Here is a 17,039-nt window from a genome sequence, read left to right as displayed (position 1 = left end):
CTGGTACATACATACACATCTGGAGGTCTTTTAAATATGTTAAAAAATTGGAAAAATGTATTTCTGGGGTGAAGGGTCAGCACTAGGTGGGGGGGAAATTTGTAATACCCAAACTTAGGAAACACGAGGTCTGCTGGCCATTGTGCTGCTGGTGCTGGCTCTGGTTCAATACCCACAGGGAGAGGGAAAGGAGGCACAACTTCTAATGCATCTTTTAATGCTCCAGAAATGCAATCAGATCCAACCATGACACCACCAAACGTTCAAAGGACAATCAGTTTTTCTTTGGATAGTACAACTGCTGAAGCACAGCCTCTGGAGGACTTTGGAGAAGAACGGGAAGAAGCCTTTGGCTTAGAATAGTCTGTGTTACTACGAATTTTCAGTGTAGATAAATCACAGGAAAATGGACAAGAGGATGAGGAGGAGGAGATGGTGAAGGAAATGGAGAAGGAATATGTGGATGAGGTGGTGGAGAAGGAAGAGGTGGTGGTGTCACAGGAAGTGGTGGAGGAGGTGGAGGTGGAGATAGTGGTGCCTGCAGTGGAGGGGGAGATGCATTATATGCCCCACCCCGGTGTCGTTACTGTCTCCATCTGCAACTATTTATTTATTTCTTTATTTGCAGTATTTATATTCCGCCCTTCTCACCCTGAAGGGGATTCAGGGCGGATCACATTATACACACATAGAGCAAACATTCAATGCCCATAAACACATCAAACAGAGACCAAGACAGACAGACGCAGAGGCAATTTAACCTTCTCCTGAGGGAATGTTCGATTCTGGCCACGGGGGAGCAGCTACTTCATCATCCACTCTGACGGCACTTCCTCATTCCAGGTCATAAATTAGTTAAACTTGCCTCCCCACTTTTTTTTATAAGTGGTACCTTATTTCCTACTTGATAGATGCAACTATCTTTCGGGTTGCTAGGTCAGCAACGAGCAGGGGCTATTTTTTATTTTTTATTGACGGGTGCTCACCTGGCCACGGGCTGGCCTCGAACTCATGACCTCATGGTCAGAGTGATTTATTGCAGCTGCTCAACAGCCTGCACCACAGCCCGGCTATCCCCTCCAAGCCTGGTACTGTAGCCCCCAAAGCAGCAAGAACTGGAAGGCATTTTTCCTCCATTTGGGAGCATTTTGAAATTAATCCAGACAATTCAAAGCTGTCAGTGTGTCAGCATTGTAATGCCAAAGTCAGCTGTGGAAAGGACGTCAGAAACTTCTCTACCAGCGGCTTGATACACCACGTCATGAAGCAACACCTCATGCAGTATGGCGGTGGCAGCAGCAGCAGTACTACCAGTTTCCTCATTGTTGTGACTGGGGGAGAAGAGGCAGTCCACCCTTGAGAAGTTGGGCATGTCTAGGTCAGGGTTACAAAGGGGCTGAAGCACCCACTGAAAGTGAGATAACTGTGTGAATAGGAGAATTGATGGCTCTGGGTGAGAAGGCCTTCAACATGGTGGAGAGGAAAGGGTTTCAACAATTCTTTGACCGCATGGCTCCCCACTACAGAATCCCCGCCGCCGCCGCCACCCGCACTACATTCTCCCACACGGTGATTCCATCCATGTACTGCCGCTATAAGGACCTGCTTGCACACTGCCTGGATGCTGCCGGTGGCCAAACCTTCATCTACTTCACCACCGACCTGTGGACTTGCACCAGGGCAGCCCACGTTTATCTCTCTTTAACTGGACATTGGTGGGAGAGAAAGGGTAACTTGGAGACAGCATCGCTGGGCCATGCTCCACATCAAAGTCTTTGACAAGACCTTCACTTCTGGTCTCTGTGACACACTGCCTCAGCACTCCACGCCACATGCCAGTTACGTGGGGCCAAGCGATCTCTCCCAGCATTCCTTAGAGTTCACTAAGGCACATGATATAACCTACCTCGACCTCACATGCTCCAATCCACTTCCCCAAACTCAAACTAAACTACCTCTCACTCTGTTGCAAGCTCGCTCTCTCTTTTGGAAAAGCAATGTTTTGCATCAATTATTACAAGTTGTGCCAACAGTCACATGGCACTGGCCTGTGTCATGCAGTGGCCCGCCCAGTGCAGCTCTTGTAAGCAACTTCTCTCTTGTAAGTTTGCCACAGTAAATTTTTTAGCACCAATAAGAAGTAAGAAGCAATTTTTAAGTGCTGGTCCAATAGATTCATGGCACGCGCAAGTATTAGGTGGGGGCCCGTAAGGGCTCCTACAGGATTTCGAAGTTAACCTTTATCCTCCTTTCTTTTCTCACCAGTACTTTCTGCCATTTTGTAAAGGAGTTCCACCAATGGTGAGGGAGTCCTGCAGTGGAGACAAATCCACCAAGTCTTCCACATACTTGCATTTTCGGCTTTGAGTCACTGGGTGGATTTCATCAAGGATTTGTCGAGCTTCCTTTGCCAGGCTGCCTTGTTGTGGGTCACCAACTGTGGTCTTTTGTAGGGGATGGCAATGCATTGCTGTGGCACTTCTTATCTGTGGGTTCAGAGGTAGACTGTTGTCAAGCTGCAGCATTTCTCAGCTGTCACAAAGGGAGATACATTCACTCTCTTAAAGAAGGTCGGGAGCTACCCCATGTACCCCGAGTTCCTCTAATCTGATCTTGGGGCATCAAGAGTCTCAAAGAGAGAGCCAGTCACACTCTTACAGAAGGCTGGCTTTTACTGTATAACACCTTCCTTCTTGTCTGACATTGCTCACTGCTCTCCCTGAATGGGCCTTGTTAAACATTTAGGTCTTCTCCAAACATGTTTCGAGTCATGGTCTGCTAGTACTTCACTGCTGCTGCCTTCCACGCGGATGAGGTAACTTGAGGAGCAATATTTCAGAATGAAAACAAGGTGAAAGTCATTTAAGTGTAGCAGTTCACCAAACAGCAAAGTCGTTGAGTGGCCTGTCTGGCCAAAATCCTTACCTTATCTAGGAGGACACTAATGGGCTATTTGTGGAGTGGATGGGTGGCCAGCCACCTAGTTTCAGCGGCCTAACTAATTCACATTTCTTTTTCATGAAGGATTTGGGACCGGAGTCACAGAGCCCCAGCCATCCTGGGGTTCTCCTTCTCTTCCCCATCCGTCCCCATTCCGTTTTTAGGGGACTGATTGTCTTGGCTGTTTGCTGGGTGGGGTTACCATTATAAAAGTTGGTGGGATAAAAGTAGTAGATATGCTCTTCATGTGTGGCCATTGTCACACCTTTAACCCTAAAAGTGAGGGAAAGGAGAGCCTGGGAAGCTCGCCCATTGCTGCAAATGGGATGAAAATTTTCATTCTTACGGATACAGAACAAATATTTGGAAATGCGCTTTCAGAAGCGGCACTCAAAAACTAAAATGGAGCCATAAGAATGAAACAAACAGAAATGAATCGTGATTCAATACAAATGCACAAGACTACTTGAGGGTACATATGCTCATATTATTAGATAAAGAAAGAACCCTTTAGTATGAAGCAGCCATAATTCATTTCTATTAAAAAATATGTGGAGGCAAAGTATCAGAGCACAAGAGAAATTGCTTCATTTGACATGAACACAAAACTAAAACATTGTTAAAGGTATCAGAACAGCTTTGGGTGATAAATGTTGATCCTTCCCTGGAGAGATTTAGCATTTATCTCATTGCAGAGATGTGTTTGCCCATGCTCATTTAACCTAAAGTTTCTATTTAATGTCAAGATCTAAACTTTGAAATGGATAAAAAGAGTAAAACATTAATGTGAAAGTTAAATATATTTAATGTATCCGAATCAATTCACTATGCAGGTTTCCGTAGCACAGACTATGTTTCTGTTCTGTAGAGTTATGAATAAGTCATATTGCTCATTGCTTGTCATTGCTCAGCATTTTTAACAGTATTGGGGTGGAAATCTCCCATAACCTGGGATTATTTTCTCTTTTTTTGAGGGGGGGGGGAAATGACTCATCATCAATGCTCTTAGAAAAACAAAAGCACAAGAAGTCATTAAATGACAGAAAACAAAAAAATTAATATTCATAATGAAATTATAAATATGGTACAGTAGAGTCTCACTTATCCAACATAAACGGGCCGGCAGAACGTTGGATAAGTGAATATGTTGGATAATAAGGAGGGATTAAGGAAAAGCCTATTAAACATCAAATTAGGTTATGATTTTACAAATTAAGCACAAAAACATCATGTTATACAACAAATTTGACAGAAAAAGTAGTTCAATATGCAGTAATGCTATGTAGTAATTACTGTATTTACGAATTTAGCACCAAAATATCACGATATATTGAAAACATTGACTACAAAAATGCGTTGGATAATCCAGAACGTTGGATAAGCGAGTGTTGGATAAGTGAGACTCTACTGTAATTGCTTTTTGTCTTTTTCAAACCATGGATCCAGTATGTCTTCTTTTAAATTTTGTTTTTTAGGTATTACTTTTCTTTTATTATTAGACTCACAGGAAATAAAAAATTCAAGAGCCTCACACAGACTAGAATAAATAATGGATCCAGTAAATTAGCCTTTCTGTAAAGTGTTGCGGTGTCCATGCCCCCAAACTCTAAGAGGGTAGAGTTCCTATTTGAGCCTTAAGATAGCTTCCTCCAAGATATTGGAAACTACATCAGGCTCAAATAGGCTAATTTTCTGTCCCACTCCTCCATCACAACCTACTGACTCTAGTTTTCTGTTTCACATTTCATGTCTATTTCCTGTAAGGCAGTAAATTCATCATTCCATGTCTATTTCCTTTAAGGCAGTAAATACTCTCAGTTTCAAACTGACTGTTATTGCCTTTTACTTCACCCTTCCTTTAATTTTTAAATCTTCACATAATAGGCCCTTGGTATTGTACAGATTGGTTCCAGGACTTCTCATGGATATCAAAATCTGTGGATGCTCAAGTCTCATAGTAAAAGGGAACTTATACAAAGTGGCTTTATTCCAGGCATGGGCAAATGAAGGTCCGGGGGGCGGATGCAGCCCCCTGGGCACTTACCTGAGCCCCTCCTCATTTTCCCTGTCTTCTCAGTATAAGGACACGATAGCCTGCCACATACTTATGCAGAAAAAATAGGAGGAAGGCACGCAGCAACTGAGAGCCCCCTGGAACACTCTGAGCCACTGCATGTCTCGCCGTCCTCTTGGCATAATGCCAAGAGAACAGCCCAAAGATTGGGGGAGGAGGATCTGGGAGAAGGATTGGGTCAGTTGCTGTATGTCTCATTTTCTTCTCTACATAAGGCAAGCATCCCCTTGCTTATGCAAGGGCAACCTGATGATGACCCGGGCCCTGCCCCGTCCCCTCCCAGCCCCACCCTTTCATAGGACCTCTCCCTCCCAGCCCATCCCTCTTGGTCAGGCCTACAATGCGGCCCCAAGGCAAAAAAAGTTTGCTTATCCCTGAGGCTTATTCCTTACATTTTGCCTTATACAAAATGGCAAAATCAAGATATTATTTTTGGATTATTTTGGTGGGTGGGTAGTGAGAATAGTTTCAATCCTAGAATTCAGAATTTGTTGATACAGAGAGCTGGCTGTAGTTCTACATGCTTAGGGAGACCACCAAGTATGTGAAAACACATGCCATATTTAGCATGGCAGAAGTTGCTAACCTCTCTTGCTCTCTTTTTCTTTCAGAGGCACAGTCTGTCTAGTTATCTTTCTACCAGTGTCTACATATCTACCTGCCCTTCATATATACAGCTCTGAGATAATGTCTGCCTGCCTTTCAATCCATTCATCTGTGTTATCTATGATAATTAGAAATATTAGATTTTCAAGGAAGAACTTATTTGTACAAGCTGATGCCAATGTGTGTATTCAGGAGACAAATTTGTTCAGGAGAATGTTCAAGAGACAAATTTCCTGAACATTCTATCAGTGCCTAGAACTGCCATCAGTAATAGAAAGAGGATTACTAACTTGTGTTTCCACTGAAGGGATAAATATTTGCATACATAAACAAAATTTAGACATCCAGCCTACAGAGTACTCTGAAGTTAGAGGGGGAAGTTGTGAATAGACAGTCTGGCTTGTTACTTGGTATGTAATCTACTATTCGCACTATTTTCTCATTGATCTTTTCTTTTGCTTTGAGATACAGTATGTGCAAAAACATCACATATCAGGGAATACTGAAGAATAGAATAATGAGGAACAGCCCAAAGCAATACAAACTGGTGCACACTTTTTTCATGTCAGGAGCAACTTGAGAAACTGCAAGTCACTTCTGGTGTGACTCAGAGCACATCTACACTGGCACTTATTTTGAGGCTGATCTGGTGTCCTGGATGCTGGATCGGCCCTGGAGACTCCTACAGGGACTCCCCAGCCGCAGCAGAGGCTGTAGGGAATCCCCACTGCCCAGTGATGCCAAATGCAGTTCAGTGCCACTGGGCGACCACCCTAATTGGCCCCACCTTTACCCTCTGTGTCATAGTTGACTCCATCTGCGATATGAGTCCAACCTGTTCCCCATTATTTGCCCTGATGTCAACCAGATGATGGGGTATCAAGGAAGGGGGGAGAGGGAGAGGAGGACGGGAGACAGCTAGGACTTATGTCACAGCCAGAGACTGCTGCAATGTGGAGGCAGGGTGGGGTATTGTAAGGTTCTCATCTCCAGTTGTGCTATGGGTTAATCTTCTCCGGAAGAATACACCAAGACACACAATGAGGTAGATACCATACAGCTTTTATTGTTCGGAATACCAAAGCCTACTCTAAAGCCCATCTATATAGGGGCTTGCTACAATGTTATAAGTCACTCTCAGAGACGTGGCGCCTGAAGGTTGCCCCTCCCACATACCACATCCCTTTGTGTCCCCATCTGAGAGCAATTGAGGTTTTATGGCTGGCCATATGTTCTGTGTCAGCGCTCTGTGTTCGGAGATGGCATGAGATAGGGGATCATGACAGGTATTAAAGAGACTGTCATCCCACATTCTTGGGCCACCTAAGCCCAGGAAATACTGGATGGCAGTGGGGACAGTTGCAACTGGTTCCATTTGAGAATTGGTCCAACTATTCCCACTGGCCCTAAGTCGGGAAAGCCCATATTTTGAATCAGAATTCAGACCTTTTCCTAACTTTGGTTAAAGTGGGGCAAGGCTGCATTAAAGTCCCATTATCACGGAACAGCCCCATGTGATATTTGGTTGCTGCAGGACTGATTCTCATCTGCACCATTAAGTGATCAGTGTAGATGTGGTCTCAGTTTATTACATAGTATTTCAACTGTCAGCCATTAGACAATAAAGAAAAAATTGCTGTGATCTTTGTTAATGCCATACTTGCTTTGTTGATGCCATACTCCAGACAGTTCTTTGCATAGTGCTGAATTTGTGTAACGAACATTGATTCTCTAACAGATGCGCTCTGATCTCAAGGGGGAGGAAAAGTCTATGTAAAGCCAAGTGTAGTATCCATCTGAAAGTAGCCCGGGCTCGGGCTGTGGCGCAGGCTGGAGAGCAGCTGCAATGAATCACTGCAATGAATCACTCTGACCAGGAGGTCATGAGTTCGAGGCCCGCTCGGAGCCTATGTTTGTCTTGTCTTTGTTCTATGTTAAAAGGCATTGAATGTTTGCCTATATGTGTAATGTGATCCGCCCTGAGTCCCCTTCGGGGTGAGAAGGGCGGAATATAAATGCTGTAAATAAATAAAGATTCTATACCATCAACAGTAGCTGTAGAAACTGTGAAAGACAGCACATCCTTGGCTGCACTTGCAAAGTGTCTGCTCCTACATTTCCAAGAGGAAGGAGGCACATGTAACCCCAGTGAGATAACTGGGTTTTATTCATTTGACTCCTGGTGATGCATTTCTGGTATGTGCTGAGAATTTTCCAGTGAGTGAAAGTAGTTAAAGATGTTAGCATGTGCATGTAGGAAGAGAAATTAATCACACGTTTTGGTATCCGTTGCAAGACTAGCAACGTAACTATTGTGGCTACTGACACTACATAGTGTTGGATTTTCCAACTAAACGCTTTGCTTGCTACATTTACTTTCCAGAAGACATGTTAATCAATTAACAAACTAGCAATAAATCCATCCACTTGAAACAATATATATGTTTAATAAAAAAGATATATTTTACAAGTTTGCCCTTTTAATGGAATTTTAAAGTGGCTGGTGGAATAATTTATATAATGATTTGAGTATTATGCAAAGTTATTTCACCATCTGTAAAGCCGGAAAAATGCATATAATATTTGAAGAGAAATGTCAAATTTTGTCATTAAAATTCTGGCACTGAAAAATTTGACCAGCTGCTGAAGTGGATCATTTTTATTAATACAGGAAATTAAACACACTACATTTCTTTTTGCCAACAATATTCTACTTGCTGAGAAAAAGTTAGAAGACTTTTCCCTTCAAGCTCTGTTTGTGCATATGGGTCTCTTTTTGGACACAAAAGCCAAAATATTATTATTATTATTATTATTATCATCATCATCAACAACAACAACAGCAGCGGCAAAACAATAATAGTAACTTTTGAAAACTGTTAAGTGTATAACATATTCTATATGTTCTTGATGAAAACATTTCTTCCTTTACTGAAAAGACTCTTCTCTGCTATTAATTGTGAAAAATAGTTTATTTACTGTCCTAGATTTGCAGCTTCAGTCCATTGTACTCTGCCATGTTTATCTGGGCAGAAGATTAATGATAACTTGAGTCCTGAGGTGCCACAATGCCCATCTCTCTTCTCTGAGAGATGGAGAGAAAAGAACCGTTAGTTATCTGTTTTCATTCCTTTTCTGTTGGTATTTATACTGATACAGATCCCCTGTGAAACTGGAAAAAAATGAAAAACTTGGGAGGGGGGAATCCTACAATTGCAGCCCCCAAGAAGGGTATTCACCATCATCCCAGGGGGAAGATGAAGAGGAGCAGGCCCTGCATGACACTTTGCTTATCCTGTAGATCCTGGCTCCTCTTCCTCTTCCTGTGTGTCACAAATGTCTATTTTGCCAGAGCAAAAGAAGGGAAAAAGTGAAACAGAGGCCCCATCTATGCTGCCATCAATGCAGTTAATCTGCATTCTGAAAGTGCATTACATGGCATTGTAGATAGAGCCAGATACAGGCATCACATGTATCTCCCTAACAACCCACCTGTGATCTGTTGATAATGGGACACTGGTCAACAGCAAAAGCTTACAAATAAATAAAAGGATGAGTGTGAAACATGTGAAATTGGAGGGACCGCAATGCTTTGCTATTTAGAAAAGTCTATTGCCATAAAGAAAGAGGTTATTATAACTTCCACATTCCTCTCCTTTTTCTTCCTCCTTTTCCTCAATGGAGTATTTGGCACTCAGCAGTGTAGCAAATTTGTTCGAGGATCAAATCAGAGGCAATTCTTCATTTAATTGTCAAGCTGGAATCAGCAGGAGGAAAAGGGAATTGCTTTTTTCAAAAGCATAAAACCTCTAAAAGCTCTTTGCCTGTTCACACTACAACATGTTGTTACGATGGCCTTTTAAAATTTTCAGATAAAGACATTAATAACCACAGTCATTCTGTGCTAAAAAGGCTGGGGGATTACTCAGAAGGAGTGATATGTAACACATTTACATCCAAACATGCTTCCATTTCATTTTAAGCAATTGTTGTTTTGTATTTAAAGATGCTGGAAAGTTTTATGTCAGGGGAAGAAAGTTTAAAAGGCTATGCAGGCCCTTGCAGTCCCTATAAACATGCTTCCCTGCCTTGAAAATATGGTGAACATCAAAACAGAAGTTTCAATATCAACATATTATTATTTTTCAATTTTTTCTGTTATAGGAATTAGGCAGCATTATTTTACCTATCCCCATAGTTGGGCACTTTTCACCAATTTAGGGGTGATTTTTGCCTGTCATTGTCATGACCTTCCTTCCTGGTGTTGTGGAACCATGAAAGTAGATCATGCCTTGGCCGGTAGCAAACTTGAAGCAAGGGAGAGCTGACCATGACGGAGAGGCTCCGTGGAAATGGGGCGGGCACAGTGATGGTGTGAAGAACAGGGCCAGGGTGAGGGATGTGAGGAGGTGAGAGGGAAAGCAACTTTCAGATGGAACTTTGCTTGTAACCATACTGTATACTTTGAGAAATAAAAGCCTTCCAGTCTGCCTGTGGGGTAATTTCTTCTCTACAGAGTTGCAGACCAGAACAGCCATTTAGTTGGCAGTGCTTGTAAAAGATTTCAAGAATGCACAGTTGTCACAGTCAACTCAATATCACATTGAATCCCAGTTTAAAAACAAACAAACAAACCTAAAAATACACATCTCTAAGGCCCCTTCTAAACTGCCATATAATCCAGATTATCTGCTTTGAACTGGACTATATGGAAGTGTAAACTCATATAATCCAGTTCAAAGCACATAATATGGATTATCTGATTTAATTATCTGGATTATATGGCAGTGTAGAAGGGGCCTAAATCTGGATCTACACTACCATATAAATCCAGATTATCTGCTTTGAACTGGATTATATGGCAGCCCATATAACCTAATTCAAACCAGATAATGTGGTTTATTAGATTTGATAATCTGGATTATATAACAGTGTAGATCCAGCCACTATTAATCTGCATTCTGAAATGGAGTTATAATGGTCCATGTAGAAGCATATAATGCAGATTAAACTCCATTGAATTGCATATGAGTCTACAGCCCCTTCTACACTGCCCTATATCCCAGGATCTGACCCCAGGTTATCTGCTTTATACTGAGTTATATGAGTCTACACTGTCAGATAATCTGGGATAAGAAGATAATCTGGGATCAGATCCTAGGATATAGGGGCAGTTAATCTGCATTTTGAAACTTCATTATATGGCAATGTAGACAGGACCAAAAATGTGGAAATAGAACCAGAATTGTGACCTCAGTGACATCTATCTATCTATCTATCTATCTATCTATCTATCTATCTATTTTATTTCTACCCCACCACAATCTCGCAAAGGGACTTGAGGTGGCCAACAAAATACAATGAAGTGCCACGCATAGATGAGACATAAATCTGAAACAATAAAAACCACAGAATTACAACCACACACATACATAATTACAATGTAAAACATTAAAATTCATAAAATGCAGTCATGGCTGTGGATAAAAACAAGTTGTTTCAATTGAGATAGCCCAGTGCTGACGTGATGTCCACAACAAGTCCTTGGATTAATCCTTAAAAACCTATGTAAGATCAAAGGCTTGCTTTAAAAGCCATGTTTACAGCTGCGTAGAGATGGCACCCAACTCCAAAATGATCTACACTTTAGAATTAATGGTTTTACATCACTTTAACTACCCTGGCTCAATTCTATGGAATCCTGGATGTTGTAAGTTTCTGAAGTCTCTAGTCTTCTCTCTCAGGGCTAAAGACCTCGCCATCTACAACTCCCAGGATCCCATAGCACTCAGTCTTGGCAGATTAACATGGTGTCAAACTGCATTAATGCTAGAGTGTAGCTGTACCGCTTGTGCTATGAAATGTAACCTAAAAGTGTAAAACTAGTTCCCAAGGGCATATTATAACAAGAAACCGTGCTGATGATTTATAAAATGTGTGGGCTATTTAATAGTTTGGATTTGAAGATTAAGGAATTGTATTTAGAATCCAAGCAGTATTTTCGCGGCATAACGGCTAGCTTGACTAGGTTGTACCAGACTAATTGAGCGTAGCAGACAGAGATGTTCCAGATGCAATGCCGCAACAACAATGGGGAAGGCATACTGGTTGGCATTTGAAATACCATATTTTCCTAAGGCTCTGGAATATTCCAGGCGGAGAATGGAACAATCCCCTTTCCTCCCAATTAAATTTTGCAAACAGGGAGACACCTGGCTGTGCTTTACTTTAGTAACAATGGCATATCCCTGAAGCATTCAGGATGATATTTTTATTTTTCCCCGCTAAAATAAAATAACGTTTTCCTTGCCTCTCAGAAGCAATGGAAGATATAATGATTACAGTATGTTCCACTTGCTCTTTTTGTATTTGCTGCCATATAGCAGAGAATGACATTGAAAGATTGTAAATAAGATTGAAAGATAGAAAAATAACCCATAACAATAATTCTTCTTTCACAGGATAAAAAAGGAAGGGGATAATACAAAAATGCTGCAGGGGCAGACTTCAAACTGTGCAATGTTGTGAGGGCTTTTAAAAATGAAAATGGTTAATTGTGCTATAAAGTGGTTAATGACGAGCTTTTCATGTTGTCAAAAGTGTTGTTTTTTAAACAAAAGCATTTTAATTTCAGAATTTGGTGTACTAAAGCAGCCATGATAATATCACCCACAGACAATGCAGAACATCTGTTGAGAGGACAAAAAAACATGTGTTTTGTGAAAAAAATGTTAATTCAAGGAAAATGTTACCTTTGGATCTTATCCTCGTTACTGCTAATTTGCGTTCCTTCTGTATACTCTTCCTCTTAACTTCTTGCAAACCAACCACAGTTCAGTCTGCTGCAGGCTATACTATGATTCATGAATATAATTCACTTAAATGATTCTTCTTTATAAAATGCCCCATCAAGCCAGATTTCAATAAGTGTCGACTGTTTCCTTATGGTAGCTCTATGAATTTAATAGGGTTTTCTTGGCAAGGTATATACATAATCCCATTTAATAAATACTTTGTTGTGGTACTCCAAACCCATCTGTTCAACTCCCTGCTTTAATGTATCACTAAATGATACCATTTCCCCTGGCCCAAATATTTTATTTCTTTTATTAATATATATGTTGCCATTCTTTTCACATGTGGCCAAAGGCAGATGGCAGTCAAATTAAAACAGAGTACATCTAAGATCTAGTTGGAAGAATAGTCCACCCAGATACCCAACTTGTTTACAATCACTGCACTTTATCATTGTCCCTCATCCTTGTTGGCTGTTAATATTTTTAATGAGACTTTTCCTTGCCTTCCCTGAGCACCCCTATTTTATCCTCGAGCCTCACTCGGAGTCCTGCACAAGCTCACCCCTGCACTTATGCTCAGGCTTTTAAGTAACTGATATGTTTTCATGTTGTTTTATGCAGTTTTATGCTGTTTTATACAATATTGTTATATTGTTTTTAATTTCATTGATTGTTTTAACTTATGTCAATGTCGAGCTTGTACCCATGTGAGAAACCCCGAGTCCCTTCGGAGAGATGGAGGCAGGATACAAAAATAAAGTTGTTGTTGTTGTTGTTGTTGTTGTTGTTGTTGTTGTTGTTGATAATAATAATAATAATAATAATAATACAGATATTTAAAAAGTAAACAGTTTGTTAAAAACACTACATTTAAAACCATTAATGCACTTGTAAAACTTAGTAATGAGATGAAGGTGCACCACATGCAATTTAAAAAATCACAATGAGTTGAGAATTAAAGATATACCTAAACTATAGGATGTTTTGCCTGCCCGAGGAAAGAGAAAGCAGAGGCACCAATCATCTCAAGAGAGGCATGAAAGCAGCCACTGAGAAACCTCTTTCCTGTGTCACCTCTTCTTATGATGATGTAGCCTGGATCTACATTGCCCTGTATCCCAGGATCTGATCCCAGATTATCTGCTTGTCCCAGATTATCTGGCAGTGTAGACTCATATAATCCATTCAAAGCAGATAATCTGAGATCCGATCCTGGGATATTGGGCAGTGTAGATCCAGCCTACATCATCACAAGCTCACATAGAGAGATACAAAGTTTCAGACAGCCTGGACCCAATCCATGTAGGTCCTAACAAGCACTTCTACCTGGAAACAGAAAACTAGTTAGAGAAGCTGTTGTAACATGGAAGTTACATGGACACAGTGCTTCGGATCTGCTGAAGGTCCAAAAGGCAACACCAAATATGAGTCTATTATCATAATCCAAATGGAATGTAATCAGGTCATGAGTTACTGTAGGTAGATAGGACATCTTCAGGCATGGATGTTGCTGGCATACTAGTTTTAGTTGTGCAAATTGAATCCTCATTATTGTTCAACTCTCAGTTTCAAGGATCATATGTGAGATTTCATTGGGGGGGGGGGGGGGCTGACCCCATTGAGCTCTGTATCATTTTCTCTTGATTTGCATTTTGACTGAGCACGATCACTTTTGCTTTATCTGGAAGAGTGCCAGTCATCCAGTGTATCACAATCTTTAGCTGGAAAGCCTGAGGGTAAGGTACTGTTTTCTTACTGTTTTCTTGTAAAGCACCATTTGCAATGACAGCAAAGACTGAGCAGAGAGGGGGGCTAAGAGGCTACTCCTTCAGGCAGGGGGGAATCTTTTTATAATATCCCACCGCTGCCACCAATATAAAAGAATGAGCAAAGCAGGGAGGCTGGTTATAACAGATTTTCTTTTAAAATGGTAACTGCCACCAACCTAAAATGTCTTTAGGATTTTTGTTGTTAAATGTGTCTGAGATAAGTTTCTCCCATTTACTGCCCACACTGTTTCCCACCCCTGGCTCCCAAACTGAAGTTCACTATGAGGCTTTCCTGTGGTATTTTATTGTTGTATTGCTGGAACTTTTATAAAGTCTTCTTGATGGAAAATATACACTGTGGAGGCTCTTGAAAGTTGAAAATAGAATAAAATTTATTTTCTTAAAAACAGGCAAATAATTACTTCAGAGAGGTTCATAAGCGTAATCGGTTACAGACGTTCTTCAGCTTAACTTAGTTGTATGTTTCAGGTTACTTCACTTAGTTTCAAACAGTTCCAACCAACCAATCTGTCTATTGGTCACAAAAACCCTCGCTCTATTTGCTGAGAATAGACACGAGTTCCCCTGGGTTGTTAATTAACTCTAGCCTAGAGTCCTTCTATTAACCAGCCCAGTAGTGAGAGACAATCCCTTGAGTTATCCTCCCCTCAAGAGATCCAAACTGCCTGACTTAGCCTGTCAGTTTCCACAGCTTTCAGTTCTCTCTCACACACACACTATCCAAACTCCAAAACCAAACTGCTCTCTTCAAACCCTCAAACAGAACAGCCTTCTTCAAACCCTCCAGACAGAACTTCCTGGAGCTCTTTTTTTTCCCCCTGCACTCTAAGACTTGGCTCCTCCCATCTGCTCTGGTTGACCAATCCTAGGAGTCTCTCTCTAAGCTCCTCCTCCTTTGTAACCACACTCAAGATGGCTGCCTGGCATTCCTCTACAAAATGGATGCCTGCCTCACTCACTGTTACCAAGGCTTCATTCCCGGCCTAATAGGTAAGGTTCACTACACAGCACTATAAAAATATACCATATCATCACCACCACCACCACTCTATCACAGACTGCCCTCAAGTTCACCCCCTAAAAAAACCCAGGCTTTCCTGGGAGGGTGTGTGTGTCTACATGCCATCCTGATTGCTATCATTTCCTCATCCTGAGATCCAGATCTTACCAGGTGTTTCATTAATTTGGTTTTACCAGAGGTGTCATTTGGATGCCTCCAGTAGAAGCACAACAGGTCTCATTTTTAAGGCGTGTCTGAATGGGCTCTGAGTTATGTGCTCCCTTGCAGCCAACAACAGTTAGCAATCTGGCTGCAGCTCTTTGGGCCAGTTGAAGTTTCTGAAAACTCTTCAAAGGGAGCCTGTTACAGTAACCCAAACAAGATGTGGCTAAGGCTGGATCTACACTGCCATATAATCCAGTATCTGATGCTAGATTGACTGCTTTGAACTGTATTATGTGAATACACTGCCATATAATTCAGTTCAAAGCAGATTATCTGGATTCAGTTATCTGGTAGTGTGGATGGGGCCTGGCCAGTAGCCCCTCCATCTTAATTTTCAATTTGTTTGCCCTCATTCAGTACCAGTTTAGGAATGAAATTGCTTTTTTGTCTTATGATGGTAAGGAGTAATAGAGTTATATGTCATCCACATACCTCTCCCACTGGTCTCATGTATATGTTATATACCATTTATTAGCTATTTCGAGAATCTTACTTTTAGAATAATGTAGGCAAAAATTCTTTTTGTGAATTAAGTGTATTTTTGAAAAAAGTTAGCATTCTTCAGAGTAATGCTACCATGTTAGCTTTCAATAACAATAACAATAATCACCAGCAGCAGCAAAGCATAACAAATTACCTATTAAAGACAATGTCCCAAGCTCTAATTGAGCTAATTACTTCATTAATGCATATGAGACTACCTATGATCTCTTGTGCTTGTCTCTTGCCTTTCAATCCTAGGTTTTCTCTCATGCATACTGATGTGTATATGTAGGCACATGGCAAGGATGTTTTTGGCACAGGTGGGCTGTTTCACTTAATAAAGAATGGAAAGATACAGAGAGAGGCTAGACACTAAAATCAAATATAAAATGGTTAATGAATACTAGCAATCTTGTAAGTAGTGACTTGGGACAATAGACCACTTAGGGAATAGTACAGGAATGTATTCTAAATACAGCGAGCCCTCTGCATTCGCTAGGGTTTGGGGCACAAAACCTATACGAAAGTGAAAAACTATGAATAAAGAAATTGCTGGATTTTTTTTTACATGAGTGAATACCTCTCTAGCAATTTCTAGGTCATCCAACATGACTCTAGTCAACTGCTGGTGGAAGCTACCTAAATAATTGCACTGGAAGAGCTAGAGATTCCTAGAAAGGTGGAGTTGCCCCCATGGGTCCATTTACACCATAGAATTAATGCAGTTAGATACCACTTTTACCAGCCATGGGAATCTCCCATTCAATTCCATCCCACCCCATTTCAACAGCAAAGAGCATAGTGTGCAGTCCAGTTTAGCAGAGGAAATAAAAATCTTTGAACCCATTTTTGTAAATGTAGTCCTATTCAGAAAGACTTGAATACCTCAGACAGAAGAACTGACCACCAACAGTAACTCTTTCTTGACTGTATATATTATATAGTATAAAACTTTTATAAGAGGTTGGTTTGATCTCCAGTTTGCCAGTAAAACTGAATTATCGTGTTGCATGAAAAGTTTGGAAAGCTTTGCTATAGGGCCTCTCTAGATAGCCCCTTTAACACAAGAGTTCCCAAAAATAAAAGGGGGCCACCCAGATGACGTCCTAGGAAAACATGAATTA

The 17,039-nt window shown here is 41.0% G+C and overlaps 1 protein-coding gene across 2 annotated transcripts in view; it reads left to right on the top strand.

Moving 5' to 3' along the window:
* Nucleotides 1–17,039, top strand: part of trpc4 (transient receptor potential cation channel subfamily C member 4) — a 181,867-nt gene that overhangs the window by 59,492 nt on the left and 105,336 nt on the right. The window contains exon 1 of one of the 2 annotated variants that reach the window (XM_062971373.1): nucleotides 14,421–15,197. The exons of the other annotated variant lie outside the window; for it this stretch is intronic. The gene's annotated coding sequence lies outside the window, so the exon portion shown is untranslated. Of the gene's footprint in view, nucleotides 1–14,420; nucleotides 15,198–17,039 lie in introns of those variants that run through there. 2 annotated transcript variants of the gene reach the window in all.

The sequence above is a fragment of the Anolis carolinensis genome, chromosome 2 (assembly GCF_035594765.1).
Source record: "Anolis carolinensis isolate JA03-04 chromosome 2, rAnoCar3.1.pri, whole genome shotgun sequence".
In the NCBI taxonomy this organism is placed as follows: Eukaryota; Metazoa; Chordata; class Lepidosauria; order Squamata; family Dactyloidae; genus Anolis; species Anolis carolinensis.
This window is presented reverse-complemented; position numbering and strand designations above follow the sequence as displayed.